Source organism: Haplochromis burtoni, unplaced genomic scaffold, assembly GCF_018398535.1.
Source record: "Haplochromis burtoni strain Fernald_Lab_line unplaced genomic scaffold, NCSU_Asbu1 Contig_25, whole genome shotgun sequence".
NCBI lineage: Eukaryota > Metazoa > Chordata > Actinopteri > Cichliformes > Cichlidae > Haplochromis > Haplochromis burtoni.
The window spans coordinates 2,158,183-2,171,450 of NW_024582386.1; the positions used below are offsets into that span (position 1 = coordinate 2,158,183).

Genomic DNA, 13,268 nt, shown 5'->3' on the forward strand with positions numbered 1-13,268 from the left:
TTTTAATTAGTGCTAAATAGGAACCAGTGAAAAGGGAGCTTTTAAGTAAACCTTAAACATTACACACTGTAAGTCTGCCATGTTTTTCCACTCCAGATGAACTGTTTAAAGTTAAAAATAGGTTTTACTTTCTCTGCCTTCATGCGATCGTCTCCGCCTTTTGTATTTCCTCAGATGTTGTTCCTTGTTCCTCACCCCTGAGGTTTTTTTTTTTCTTTTTAAAAACAAATGTGTCAGCACTTTCATAGCAGACAAAACACTCTATAAAAAGGACATGAAAGCTGAAATGAAAACATGGTTTCCCTCCTTGCTAAAGAAGGAATCTCCAGTTTTAAACAATAAGGAATCCACCCTTTCGCAGGCGGGCGACTTCAAACGCTTGCCGGGTTGTTGTGGATTTTTTTTAAAGTCAGTTGTGGCTCATTTAGCCACAACAACACGGGCTCCAGCTGGCTGTTTGTTAGCGGCCTTGCAGCAGAACAATAACTGTCGCGGCCACATGCACGGGGGGCGGGGCGGTGGCTAACGCCACTCGGCTAAACAGCAGGAATAGCCACCGAGCAAGGCCACGAGCAGTTAAAACACAGGAAATTAGCCACTGTTTACTTTCGCTTGCCTACATTCGCTCCTGCTAATTGATTGCACAGAGCCCCCTGGTGGATTTCAGGTCTCAAAGGAAGGAGCTCTGAGTGTCACTGTTGCACGTTTTATTGTTTATGATGCTGTTGAAATGAAGCAAGCGGTATTTGACCCATTTGTGGCCCCCAGGACTGCTGGTGTGCTGCTGCATTAGCCCTACAGTAATCCCCCGGCGACCCAGAAAGTCATTTCTGGAGCAGGTGGTTATGTGGGCCATAGGACTAATAACAGCAGCGGTGTCATATGGCTGAGAAGGTGTTAAAACCAGGGAGGGTTCATAAAGAAAGCTTCAAATTTTGACGGCTGACCACTACACTCTAATTACAGCTGCCTCTTGTGTGTATATAGTTTGTGTGTAGGCGAGATTACGAGAGCTCTTCTTCTAAGTTTTAGCATTTTGACCATATCTCTGCAACACTTTGCACACAGGGTGTTTGCTGCAATGAGGATGAAGGTCGACACATTTCCCAGCATGCATTTGCATTCCTGGAGCCTCTCATGGGATTTTTTTTTCTTTTTTGGAGGGATGTGTGCGGATGAAAGGGGTAAACCAGAAGGACAAACTGCACTGCTCTCTGGGGCATCTTTTTCCAGCTGAGGCCGTCATCTCACGGCCTCTGATGCAGAGAAAAGGATGTGTGATTTCGTTTTGCGTGGGTGGCCTGTTTACATTCCAGGCATTCCTCACGGGAATCCCTCTCTCTGTTTCTTCGGATCCTGTGCTGGAGCGCCTGGGAAGGCATTTGCGTCCGTGATATTCTCAGAGGTCTCTCTGGAAAACATTTGGAAAGTGAAGCCCTACTTACACACAACCGAGCGCACATCCCGATGGACTCTTTAACTGAATTCTGGGAATGTGGTGTTTATTTGTAGCATAGGGGTTTATTTAAAAATGACATTTGGAATTAAAGTTCTTGATTTGTCATCCTTCCATGCTCGGTCTACTAATGGAGGCTTCTAGGAAAGTATTACACAACAAATTTGTTGTAGGAAGTCAGGGGATTGCAAATGTCATTTTTGTACCCAAAGCAGCTTATCTGCAATCTCGTCTGTGGCCTTGTTCACGCTGTTAATTCCTCCTCAAGAGATGATTTTGTGCTCCTTGCTGCGTCAGCTTACGGCAGACTGGGTGCCTTTTCTATCTCCCTCTTAATCTTCAGATCGCATGCTTTCTTTTGAATTGCATTTTCATGGTATTTAGGGTCTTTTGTTTTTAAAGGAGATAAAGAAATCCAAGAGATGCTTTCGTTCACTCAGCTTCTCTTTAAGGAGATCGTGTTGGCTTTTCTTTAATTGACTTCCTCCTTTGGGAAAAGCTTCAGAGCTACACTAAGCATCCTGTCTGTCCTGATAGTCTGGCTTACAATAAGTGCTAGACACTCACGAAGTCATAAAGCTTTAGCACCATACCGTGTCGTATGTATTACGCGTTTCACCCCGGGTGATGTCAACAAGAAATAAAATCTCCATCAGCAGCACTGGTGGGGTCAGGGCGATGTAGAGTGGTTCTGTTGTGCAGTGTGTTAAGTCTCCAGGGCACTGCTAATGGTCTAATATGAGTTGGCGGTCAGGAGCGTTGAGAGGTCATTTACAAACGCTGTATTGTAAGGGCTCTTGATTTTAAGGGGCACTCGAGAGGAGTGTGCATTCTGACGTCTGTGCGCGCAGAGGAGTTTGCACAAGTCTTAGAACTTTAACTTCTGCACACTCTCCCACTTACCACTATTTTATTGAGTCACAAAGCTTCAGACTAGCTCACCTTCATCAGGTACAAAACAATTTTCATATTATCACCCACACACAATTTTACAAACGTTTACTTCAGGTAGCATTCGATCATCCATCAATTAGGGAATATTACCTGGTGAACATGTCAGGTGTGCTAAAAATCAACATCAGCTTAGTGATAAAACATCCACACGTCCTCTAAAAGAAAGAACTAGTCAAGTCATTTTCCGTTCCACATACCAGGAGAAACCTGGATACATCACTACATAAATAAAATATGTAATGTGTAACTGCCCCTCAGAAAAAATGGTGTCCGTTAAGCGCCACCTTTGGCTTTGTTTTTTAGATCATTCTGAGCACCTGTGGCAGAAAACTATCACAGCTGAGTAGATAAACAATAAGTGCTTCATTTGGTATAAAAATATCCATCCATCTTCATATTCAAGTCAAGTTGCAGGTGGACCGAAATGTTCCCAGCTGTCATAGGACTAAAGGCAGGGTAGACCCTGGAAGGACAGACAACCATTCATGCTGACACTCAGCAGACAATTAACCTGACGCGTGCATCTCTTTGGACTGCTAGAGTACGTGGAGACAACCCACACAAGCATAGAGAAACCGGCCTCACAGGATCTTCTTCCTGTGAGGCAAGAAGGTGTCTGCATCACCGTGCTAAAAACATACATTTAATATTCTTTTTTTCTCCATAATAATTATCATCAAAATTTGTTGGCCTCCCTAAACAGATACTGCCGTGATTTCGAGTTAAGGTACAGTTTATATGGCCTGATTTTACTTAAAGTCTGCAGGCTCTGCATTCCTATATGAAGCACCGCCCTGAGGCAAAGTAAGAAAGGTGTGGGAGGTGTAGTTTTGTAAGCTAGGGACCCTCCACTAAGCAGTTCTGATGGTATAAAACAGGTTTTTCCTCCACGTTTCACCTTTCTATGTCCGTACACGTCTGTGAATAATATCAGTGAGTGTCACCTCTGTGTGTGTCCTGCTCTCTGCTCACATCACATCTTGCCACATTATCCACCCACTGCGGCAGGGTGGATTTGCCACTGGCCACCTCAGCTTCCTTGAAAGTGTCAGAGTGTGAAGGTGCCTCACTTGCATTTTCCTCTCGGCCGGCTGCCCGCACACTGAGCGCGCTCTAATATATTCTTTCTCATCACTCACTCCTCTCTGCCTCCACCTCGTTCTGTCACGCTGATGTCTGCCACTTGCTAATTGGTTCATCTCTATTCCAATGACTCTGTGTGCGTGACCATTTTCGGCGTATTTTTTGAGTCTAAATTCCCGAGTGTGGCTTTGTGTGTGTGTGTGTGTGTGTGTGTGTGTGTGTGTGTGTGTGTGTGTGTGTGTGTGTGTGTGTGTGTGACTGACAGCAGATTTTCTGCCACCAGCCGGCATCCTGTTTACTGCTCTGATGCACATTCAGCTGGTTCATTTGGTTTTCAGCCCTCCCTGGGGACACACAGAGCCGCCCCCATTAACTGATTTGAGAAGGGCTGTGGCAGCCACTGCTGCTTTGTAAATAAATATTCTACCATGTTACATATTTATTATACACGCTTTGGCCCTCTAGTTCATGTAGCTGAGCAATAGTGTGTTGACGACACAGGGTTCAGCAGTGGGATTATGCAGTTTTTGGCTTCAGTTGTGCCTGTTACGTTCAGAGCATAATTAAGTCTCTGCTGGAGGCTGCAGGCAGCCTGCTGCAGCTACCTAGGTTAGAAATATTGGTAAGTAAAAGTGTTTTAAAACCTCAAAGTCTCAACAAAGGTTCCTGTTTTGATTACACTGTGCATATTTTATAAAGTTTCATTGTGAGTAGTGTATTAAAGAGCTTCACGGGGCCTACAAACACCCTGTCATCATCATCTTCTCAACCGGTTCGTAGACAAGCGGCATCATGTTAAACGCTCAGCAGGTAGCTGTGTCTCAGTCTTTTGACTGAATTACAAACAGATTTCACAACACCAGTTGTCTCAAGGTGGGGCGATCGTGGCTTGTGGGACGATCGTGGCTCAAGAGTTGGGAGTTCGCCTTGTAATCGCAAGGTTGCCGGTTCGAGCCCCAGCTCGGACAGTCTCGGTCGTTGTGTCCTTGGGCAAGACACTTCACCCGTTGCCTACTGGTGGTGGTCAGAGGGCCCGGTGGCGCCAGTGTCCGGCAGCCTCGCCTCTGTCAGTGCGCCCCAGGGTGGCTGTGGCTACAATGTAGCTACCATCACCAATGGGTGGATGACTGGATATGTAAAGCGCTTTGGGGTCCTTAGGGACTAGTAAAAGCGCTATATAAATACAGGCCATTTACCATTTAATATTGTAAGGTAAGCACTTTGGCGACAATGGAAAGGAAGAACTTCCTTTTAACAGGAAGAAACCTCCGTCAGTGTCAGGTTGAAAGTGTATGTTTACCATAAAGACTCAAGAGTCACAAGTGAATAAGCATATTTCCCAAAAGTCAAAAAATATAGACTTTGTTAACAAAAACAATAATTTTGTGCATATTCTCTCCATATCTGCTTTTGATTTTCCTACTCTCTGTTTGGAAGTCCCCTCTCCGCTCACCGCTATGAAAAATGGAATAACCTCTGGTCTGTGAAATGAGAAATCAAATGGAATTGTGAAAACGGTGAAGGCAGAGCTTCATCTGTGCTGTTGCAATCTTCGTGTGTTGCTCAGGCGTGTGCTGCTTGAATTTAACCAGAAATCTGAAGATAGCCGTCTGAAGGTTGCCACGTCTTGCAGCATCCTACCCCCCTGCTTGGCTTGGAGGTTAGGATGGGGGTTGCCATTTGTTTCCACCCCCCACTCCCCACCTGCCGGCTGCTCCTGATTGTAGATGTGCCCTTTGAGTTCCTGCAGGCTTCCATATTTTACCATATCTTTATGGTCCAGCTAGAAGACGTGTTGAATATGCGATGGCGAGCTCCAAAGAGGGACGAGGCTTCTGAAAGTGCAGCCGAAAAGGTTTAACCGCAGATTGTTAAAAGCCGGGGTTGCCAAATGGGACTAAGAGTGGACAAGAGCAGGGATATAAATGGCAGGAAACTGGGGGGGAAAAAGACAAAACATAGGATGCGGAAGAGGGGGTAAAACCAGCAGAGCCGGAAAGGGTTGGATAAGGCTCGTACGTGCATTTGTGTGAAAATTACCAGCCTGTTAAAGCATGTCTGAAAAATGTGTTGCTCTTAAAGGTCAGAGGCCATGACAGCACGCCTCCTAGTACTCCTTTCAAAGCGCACACGTACACCAATTAGCAAAGCAGACTTTCTACTTAAGCCCCAATGTGTTATAGAAGCCTTTCGAGAGGCTCAGACCCACCCCACCACCACCAATAGCACCGTCTGGGTCATCTAATAAACCCGCCCCTGCTGTTGTCCGAGCCTCGTAAAGATGGATCACATTTCCATTTCAGTCGCAGGCGCACACCTCCGTTAATCCTTTTTTTGGCCTGTGTCTTTTGTCCAAAAGGGTTGGTGTCACAGGGGGAGATAAATGAAGTGGCATGTGGCAATTTTCAGAGCAGAAGCAGCGGCAGCTTCGGAGGGTGGTTTCAAGGCTTTGAAGAAGAAAGAATTACATCTGTGGCTGCTCGCATCTCTGACAGTGAAAGTGTGCGTCTGGGTTGTCCATGTGTCACCTCAGTGTGATAAATGTGCATGGGTTTGTGTGTGCGCACGTTCGCCGGAGCGAGAACAGGCATCTGTTGCATATCATTAGCAGCTTTTAGAATGAATTACCTCAGTGGATTTCCCACACACACACACACACACACACACACACACACACACACACACACACACACACACACACACACACACACACACACACAGAGCACCCTTCATCCTATTCCATCCACCCTGATAATCCCTTTATCTTGGCAGCTATTCAACACATAAAGGGCCAATGCCACTGAATAATGATGCGGTCATATCTACTCCTCGCTCCCCCCCGGTGATAATCTTCATCTGGGGATGACAGTGATGGAGAAATTTTATGCATGCGGTCGTTCGGAGTTGAATAAATCTGATTTCCTAATTTCTGGGCCGGGAGCAGGAGTCAAAACAAGCCACGGCACATGTTTGCACACACAAAAACAGGCACACTTTACAGCCCACATCCAGGCTGTCCCTCCTCAAATTCCCAGAGTTCAATCCCCCCACCCTCCTTCTGCCCCTCCAGCCCACCGTCAGTGTTTGCCAAGAAGGTCACTTACGATGTGAGTGACAATCCCTGAAATCGTTAAAACAATCCATCTCCTTTTTTTCTTTTCATTAAAGGCAGCATGCCTCCATTTACATATTTGGATGACACGCCCGGCTGGTTTGTTTAATTGCTGTAAGCTGGTCGGCTGCACAATTACTAAAGTTGTTTTTGTGCTTCAGCATCTTATTATTAGGCGCGCAGCGCCGCCGACACCGAGCTAATCAATTTGAAACAACGGCAGACGTCTTTAATGCCCGAGCGGGGATAATAAAAGTTGCTTTGTCGAGGCGCGCGTGGAGGCTTGTGGTGCAGATCGTAGCTTGCTTCTTGAAATTTCAGTTTGCTTTTTCCTGCAGAGAAGCAAAAAAACCACAAGCACGCGTTTGTCACATTCAGAGGGGAGTTTAGGGCAGCAGACAGTTACAGTATATGTTGTAGATAGGTGATGTTTTTGACAGCAAGAGTACACTTCTGCTTTTCAGCGGAGGGAGTGTGTGTGTGTGAGAGAAAAACAGTGGAAAGCTAAAGATTAATCGCAAGTAGGAGGAGGCAACTGAGCGAGGTCGAGAAAGCTGTTCACCATGAGGAGGAAAGAAGGGAAGGAAAGGGAGGAAACGAAGCAGAAGTGAAATCGAGATGCTTGCAGTATTTGTGAGTGAATATTCTTTTAATAGTTTGTGTTTTCCGTGCTGCACACAGACACACATTGTTGAGGTTAATTGAACAAACGCTCACGGACTCGAGTCCTAATGATTTACATGCAGAGCAGCTGCCTGGGGCTTTGGCAAGAAAAGGAGAAGAAGAAGATAAAGGAGCAGATAAAGTAAGAAAAAGGGGAGGATAGTCTACCTCTGACGGCAAAAATGTGTGAATTTTGCTCAGGATACAGTTTGTGAACCTGAGATCTTCCCTTTGCCACAAAGAAAACATGTTTTGTTAGCTCCCAGAATGCCAGAGGTTATCCAGCCAGGCAATCAAATCAATGCTTATTGCCCATCCAATTAGAGCCCGGCAGCTTCTGGTTCAGCTGCATTTCCGAGTGCGTTTGAAAGAAATCTCCCTGGGCCTCTAAAAAGACTTTGGGGTCACCACGGAAAACTGGCACAGGAAGGCAGGAAATGTGGCTTTTCCCATGGGGTAGTGTGACATTAAGTGGAGGCAGATTTTACAGACGCGCACACATGTTTACACAATCCTCGCACATATGCCCAGAGCCTCTGTGTACTGCAGTGGCTCCGCGAGGTCAGGACAGGTCAGGGAAAAGCTTTGGGAGAGAGAAGATGTGTCATTTCTGGTGAAAGCTTAAGACACATGTTGCTGTTTCTGTAGCCCTGCAGCTGTTTGGGATTCTTGAAGAAGGGAGTTGGCAGTGAACTGTTAAAATTAGCCCCCTTTTTTCTTAAGATTCTGTATAAGAAAGTTAAAAAAGAAGATACATGTGTAAATGTAACCCTGTGGACTTAGACGATGTAAGATTGGTTGGTTTTGCACCTTTGTGCATTTCCTTTAATCTCTTTGGATCATTACAAAACGTTTACATGCTTCATATTTCACTTACATGTCCCCGGTGGGAAATGATTGTGAATGCTACCGCCAGCAGATATAGTTACCGCATCTTGTAAGAAGGAGGGTCGTCATCTTGTGGGTGAATCTATAACAAACACACACGCACGCACGCAAATTTGTAATATGAGAGAGAGAAAATGAGGCAGCCTTGCTAAATTATGCAGTTTCAATTTCCCCATTTAGGGAGGATAGATCAATTTCTCAGACTAAAACCATTAACCCTTAGGATGGCTGGTGTTGCCATGGCAACACTCTTATGTCTCTTGATCGCAAGCACCTGTTTTCATGGGGACGCACCATTGCTTTGGCTCATGCGGGCGTATGCAGCGATCAGTGAGTTAGACTGTGCGAGGCCTGGATTGCACGCACGCACACACACACGCACGCACGCACGCACGCACACACACACACACACTTTCCTGAACTGAAACTTGACGGTTTCTTCAGTTGCAGTGATGGATTTGAGTAAGCAGATCCTGCAGCACCTGCAGGCGTTTCTGTGCATGCGTGCGTGCATTTAATTGCATTGTCTCAGTCAGGGTCAGGGTCCCTTGTTGCACTGCATCCTGTCGGGGAGTTGTATTTCATCTACCCTCTCTGGGGATGGGTGTGTGTGTGTCACAGTGAACTACTGCTTGCCTATGCGGTCTTTCTGCTTTTTCTCGCCATGTATTTTTGTCTCGGCTTTTATTTTACTCCTCCCCCTTCTTTATTTCTTCTAGTAGCTGTGGTTTTTCTACATCTTTTTCTTTTTTCTACACCGTACACTTGTTTTGCTTCTTTTTCCCTTTTTCATCTTCAATTCTTAACCCTTGACATCAGTCCCCCATCCTTCTCCTCCCCTCCCCCATCTATCTCACCCCCTCCACCGAGCAAATGGCCCTCCGGTCAAGTCACAAGATGCTCAGTAGTGTGTTTGGATTTCATGGAGCATTTTTTTTTCTGCTTTCACACAGCCTGCAGGAGTGTCTGCATGCATCTCTGTGTTTATCATGATAATGCTGCCTATGTGTGCTTCTGTATACTAATGTGTGTGTGCGTGCGTGCAAATGTCATTTGCACTGATTGGGAAGACTAGGAGGTCATCAGTTTCCCTTAACCATGTCCACATTACTCTGATGCTATTATGCCAGCAAAGGGAGGCATTGCAAGCATATTGCTGCTTTCCACTTTATCGAGATGGCTTTAGAGCACATTTGGTAAACACAGTATTTCAGGGGTGAGACAAAAGAAACACGGCAATGTCGCATCACATCCTCTTAGAGCTGAATAATCGATACACTGGCACGAAGTATCGACGTTTTTTATTAAATCATGAAGGCGCTCCAAAGGGATTCGACTTAGCAGAGTCTCTGTGACTCCTCTTATCAGTGCTTATCAAGTGAATGAGGATGGCATGAACTGAAAGTAAGCGAGGACAAAACTCACACGGGAAAAAAACGTGGACAGCAAGTCAGAGCAAATCAAATGCCCAGATTACTGAAGTGGACTAACATTAATGCACAGACAGTGTATTATACAGCAGGAATGGAATGAGAAATATTTATGTTTATTGCTTAATGACATTTTATAGACTTAAGTGCCTTACACCTACAGCTAATTTAGAGTCATTAATTACACGTAGGACCTGGAGGAAAACCATACAGTTGCATAACTTTACATAGAAAAGCTCCAGCTGCTACTTTTGGGTGAAGAATCCCTTTTTTTGAGTGTGTCTGTATACCACGTTTAGCTCAGACTTGCAGCATAAATCAGGTTCAGATCATGTTCTAACCATCAGTTTTTATTTGGAACGGGCCACAGACCACCTCCTTCAAAGTGTGACTACCGTGTTCACGTCTGCACAATTAAAACAGTTTGATTTAAATCACTGCCATGTGCCAGATGTTTAAAAAAATGTTTATGTTAATTATTATGTTTTGCAGTATTTGCATAGCGTTACTTACCTCTAGCAACGTCTATTAGCTGTGAAAGCTACCGGTGATCATAATCTGGTGTGACTGCTCCATGAAATTAAAGTTTGGATGGCAGGAGGAGGGCGTGTGGCACTATGCAGGCGGACGTGCAAGGCAGCATTCAGCATGTTTAAAAGCTATTATGTGGCAGCCTGTTCATATCAGATTAGAGTCTGTGGGTAGCAAACACAGATGTCAGTAAATCTGAGTAAAATGCAGCCTTTGTTTTTTCCCGTGCAAATGTGCTGCACGAAGCACAGACGTTAGGGGTAATTTCTAAATCACATGAAGTCCCCTGGGGATACTAATCCTGTAGGAATGGGGCTTTACTCTGTGATTCCCACACCAACTGTATTCTCATGGTTAAAATATATATATATATCTTTGGATTATGTTTAGCCCCTGCCCCAAAAGTGCATTGTTGTAATCCTACTGGTCAGAAAGGTCACAGAAAATTATCGTCTTTTTTATATACTCCTATTGTAAAGATGGATTCTGCATAATGACCCCCCCCCCTCCCATCAGTGGAGAATGATGTTCAGAAGCAGAAGTCCTCATTGTTTGCAATAAACCCCTCTCTAGCTCCTTTAATGATGTTAGAAAGGTTACTTGGGGCTTCCTGCAGAGCTCCACACGAGCACGACTTCTTAAAGAAAGTGGAGGCTCTTTCTCTCCCGAAAACTCGATTATTTATTATTGTGGAAATGCCTCTGGCTGTCCTTTCAGAAGCTTTCCCTGGGCTCATTTCGCTGCAGACATCCAGCTGTAAACCTTCCCCATCTGCGTGCACTCAGAGGACCCTGCAGAGGGAGGTGTCACACGTGCTGCGAGAGTATACGTGGAAACCGAAGCGCCGCTTTCGCCTGTGGATGCTAATTTTTCTTCTCTGCATTTCCCTGCCAGTGACCTGTCCAGTAGACAAAACTCCCACACACCCACACTCAGAGTCAGGGAAACGCTCTTCCTGTAGAGCAGCACGGCTCAGATTAGATGCCGTGGCTTTTTGGCTCCGGTGTCTTGCATATAAAGTCCTGCAGTGGTCTGTCTTATGATTATGTCAGGTCTCAGTGTGTGTGGACAGCTGGGTGAGGGTAAAATTTGGGCTTTTACCTTTGAATTTCCAAACACATTCCTTCTAAAATGACTTTTCCAGTCAGTTATTATCTGTAAACAGAAGACATCCACACTGATTGTCTCCGTTCCAAGGCTTCTGCTTTCTTTCATCAAAGCCAGGGAGCGCTTGGAGAAAGAAAAGTGACAGCAAAAGAAAGCACAGTTGTAGTCGTTGGCTTGAAGTCTTGTATCACATAACGGTGGCCTGTGGAGAGCTTTCCGCTGTGAAAAAGATACTCGGAGCTTTAATGTGTAGTGTTTATGAAGCATTAAGGAAAGAAAAGTATGCTTTGATGACAGAGCGGATGGTTTATTCTACGCATATTTTGTACACAGCAGGGTACCCAAAGTGGTATCCAACTTCTTTTGCTCTGGGAGTAAGATGATAAATGTAAGACTTTTGCAGAGAGAGTTTGGTGCCTTGGAATAGTGGAAAGTATGGGAATGGCCTCATGTGCCAGGAATTTACTCTAAGTCTAAATATTAAGACTGTATAAGTGAGTGAAGGAGTGCCTTAAAGGCGTTTTATATTTATGTTGTAAGCTTGCTATCTGCAGTCTTTCTAATGGCCAGCAGGGGGTGACTGCTCTGGTTGGGGAAAAGTGTCGATTGTATAGAAGTCTATGAGAAAATGCTCCTACTCATCACTCGATCTATGACCTCAGTAGACAGGCTCATGGTGAGGTCATGGTCTCATTTACTGGTTTTAAGATTCATTTCATTCAGTATGATGTTTATTTTGTCATTTATGGTCCAATATAGAGTAAAATAGACAGAGTACACTTTGTCCTTTCACTGCTTTGTTATTGACAAGGTGCAGTTACGCATGTGTGCAGCGTCCTTTGGTTTCTGAGTGAAATCACTCGTGACCTTGAAGACCTTGGTGTATGTAAGCCAAATTTAAATGACAGTTAAAGATGACCAAAGGCTACACCCCTGTAACGTTTTACTAGGATACATTCAGAACTTTTCAAACTATTGTGTTATTGTGTTTTGCTTTTCGTATTTTTAATTTTATGCTCCTGTCATACTGAAAAATCTTATCTGAGAAATCCAAAGTTAAGTGTTAAAGTGGGGTTTGCTTACATGTGTCTGGAGGCTGGTTAACACTCCTGACACACCACTCACGCATCCAAAAACAGAGGTCTGAACTGTCTTTCATTCCTCAAACCTCAAACTATCCTTACAACCTGTTGCTGACTTTTTCAAGAAAACACCGCCTGAAATCTGCCATGACACACTAAAGTACTGAAGGACATTTCATAAGTTTGGCTTAGTGGTTCCAGGATTAGTTTTGATCCACAGAAGCTAAATTGAGTCGAGCAGGATACCCTACCGTGCTGAACACGCCAAAACCACCAGTTACAGGCTCGTGATCTCCTACGAGTTTCTTTCACAAAACATCCCTGCGGAGATTTATTTATTTATTCCTCCCTTTTTTTCCACTCAACCACCATAAATAGCGGCGATGGGTAGAAGGAAATGTTGCCATGGCGACACAGCGCCGTGGCAGCCGGTAATTATTCTGGTTTAAGTGCCAGCGCGAGCCGCGGGCGAGCTGGCACGCAGCGGCAGATAGTGACACCTGGACACGAGCCTCTCAGGCGAGGTCAGATACGGCGTCTGTGAGGTAACTGTCCCAGGGGACCCCAAAGCATTCGGACTATTTTTAAGTCATTTCAAGCAAAATCAGAGTGTATAACTGAACCTGCACCCTGTACGTGTACAATGTAAAATACTGCAGTGCATACTGCGCACGTTACATGTTATGGGACACAGTTGAGTGATGATGTCACCTGGTTATTATCTTCTCGGTTACATGGGCTGACTGATCAATACATCGCATGTGTGAAAGATGCTGTGCTTATTGTGTGTACTGCATACAGCTAGTGTGTGTTTGTGCATGAGAGGTTGCAAGCAGCCTGTTGTCCAATATGTATTTGCTATGGGCATTAAAAAACAAACACTCAATAGCCTCGCTGCTCTCCCACTCACATGCCTGCCCAGCCTACATCTGTGCACGCACACACACTCGCAGGACAACACC

General features: G+C 45.0%; 1 protein-coding gene across 3 annotated transcripts in view; it reads left to right on the forward strand.

Annotated features, from left to right (window-relative positions):
- Positions 1–13,268, forward strand: part of pag1 (phosphoprotein membrane anchor with glycosphingolipid microdomains 1) — a 59,228-nt gene that overhangs the window by 23,491 nt on the left and 22,469 nt on the right. Inside the window, exon 1 of one of the 3 annotated variants that reach the window (XM_042218919.1) lies at positions 4,697–7,238. The exons of the other annotated variants lie outside the window; for them this stretch is intronic. The gene's annotated coding sequence lies outside the window, so the exon portion shown is untranslated. Of the gene's footprint in view, positions 1–4,696; positions 7,239–13,268 lie in introns of those variants that run through there. 3 annotated transcript variants of the gene reach the window in all.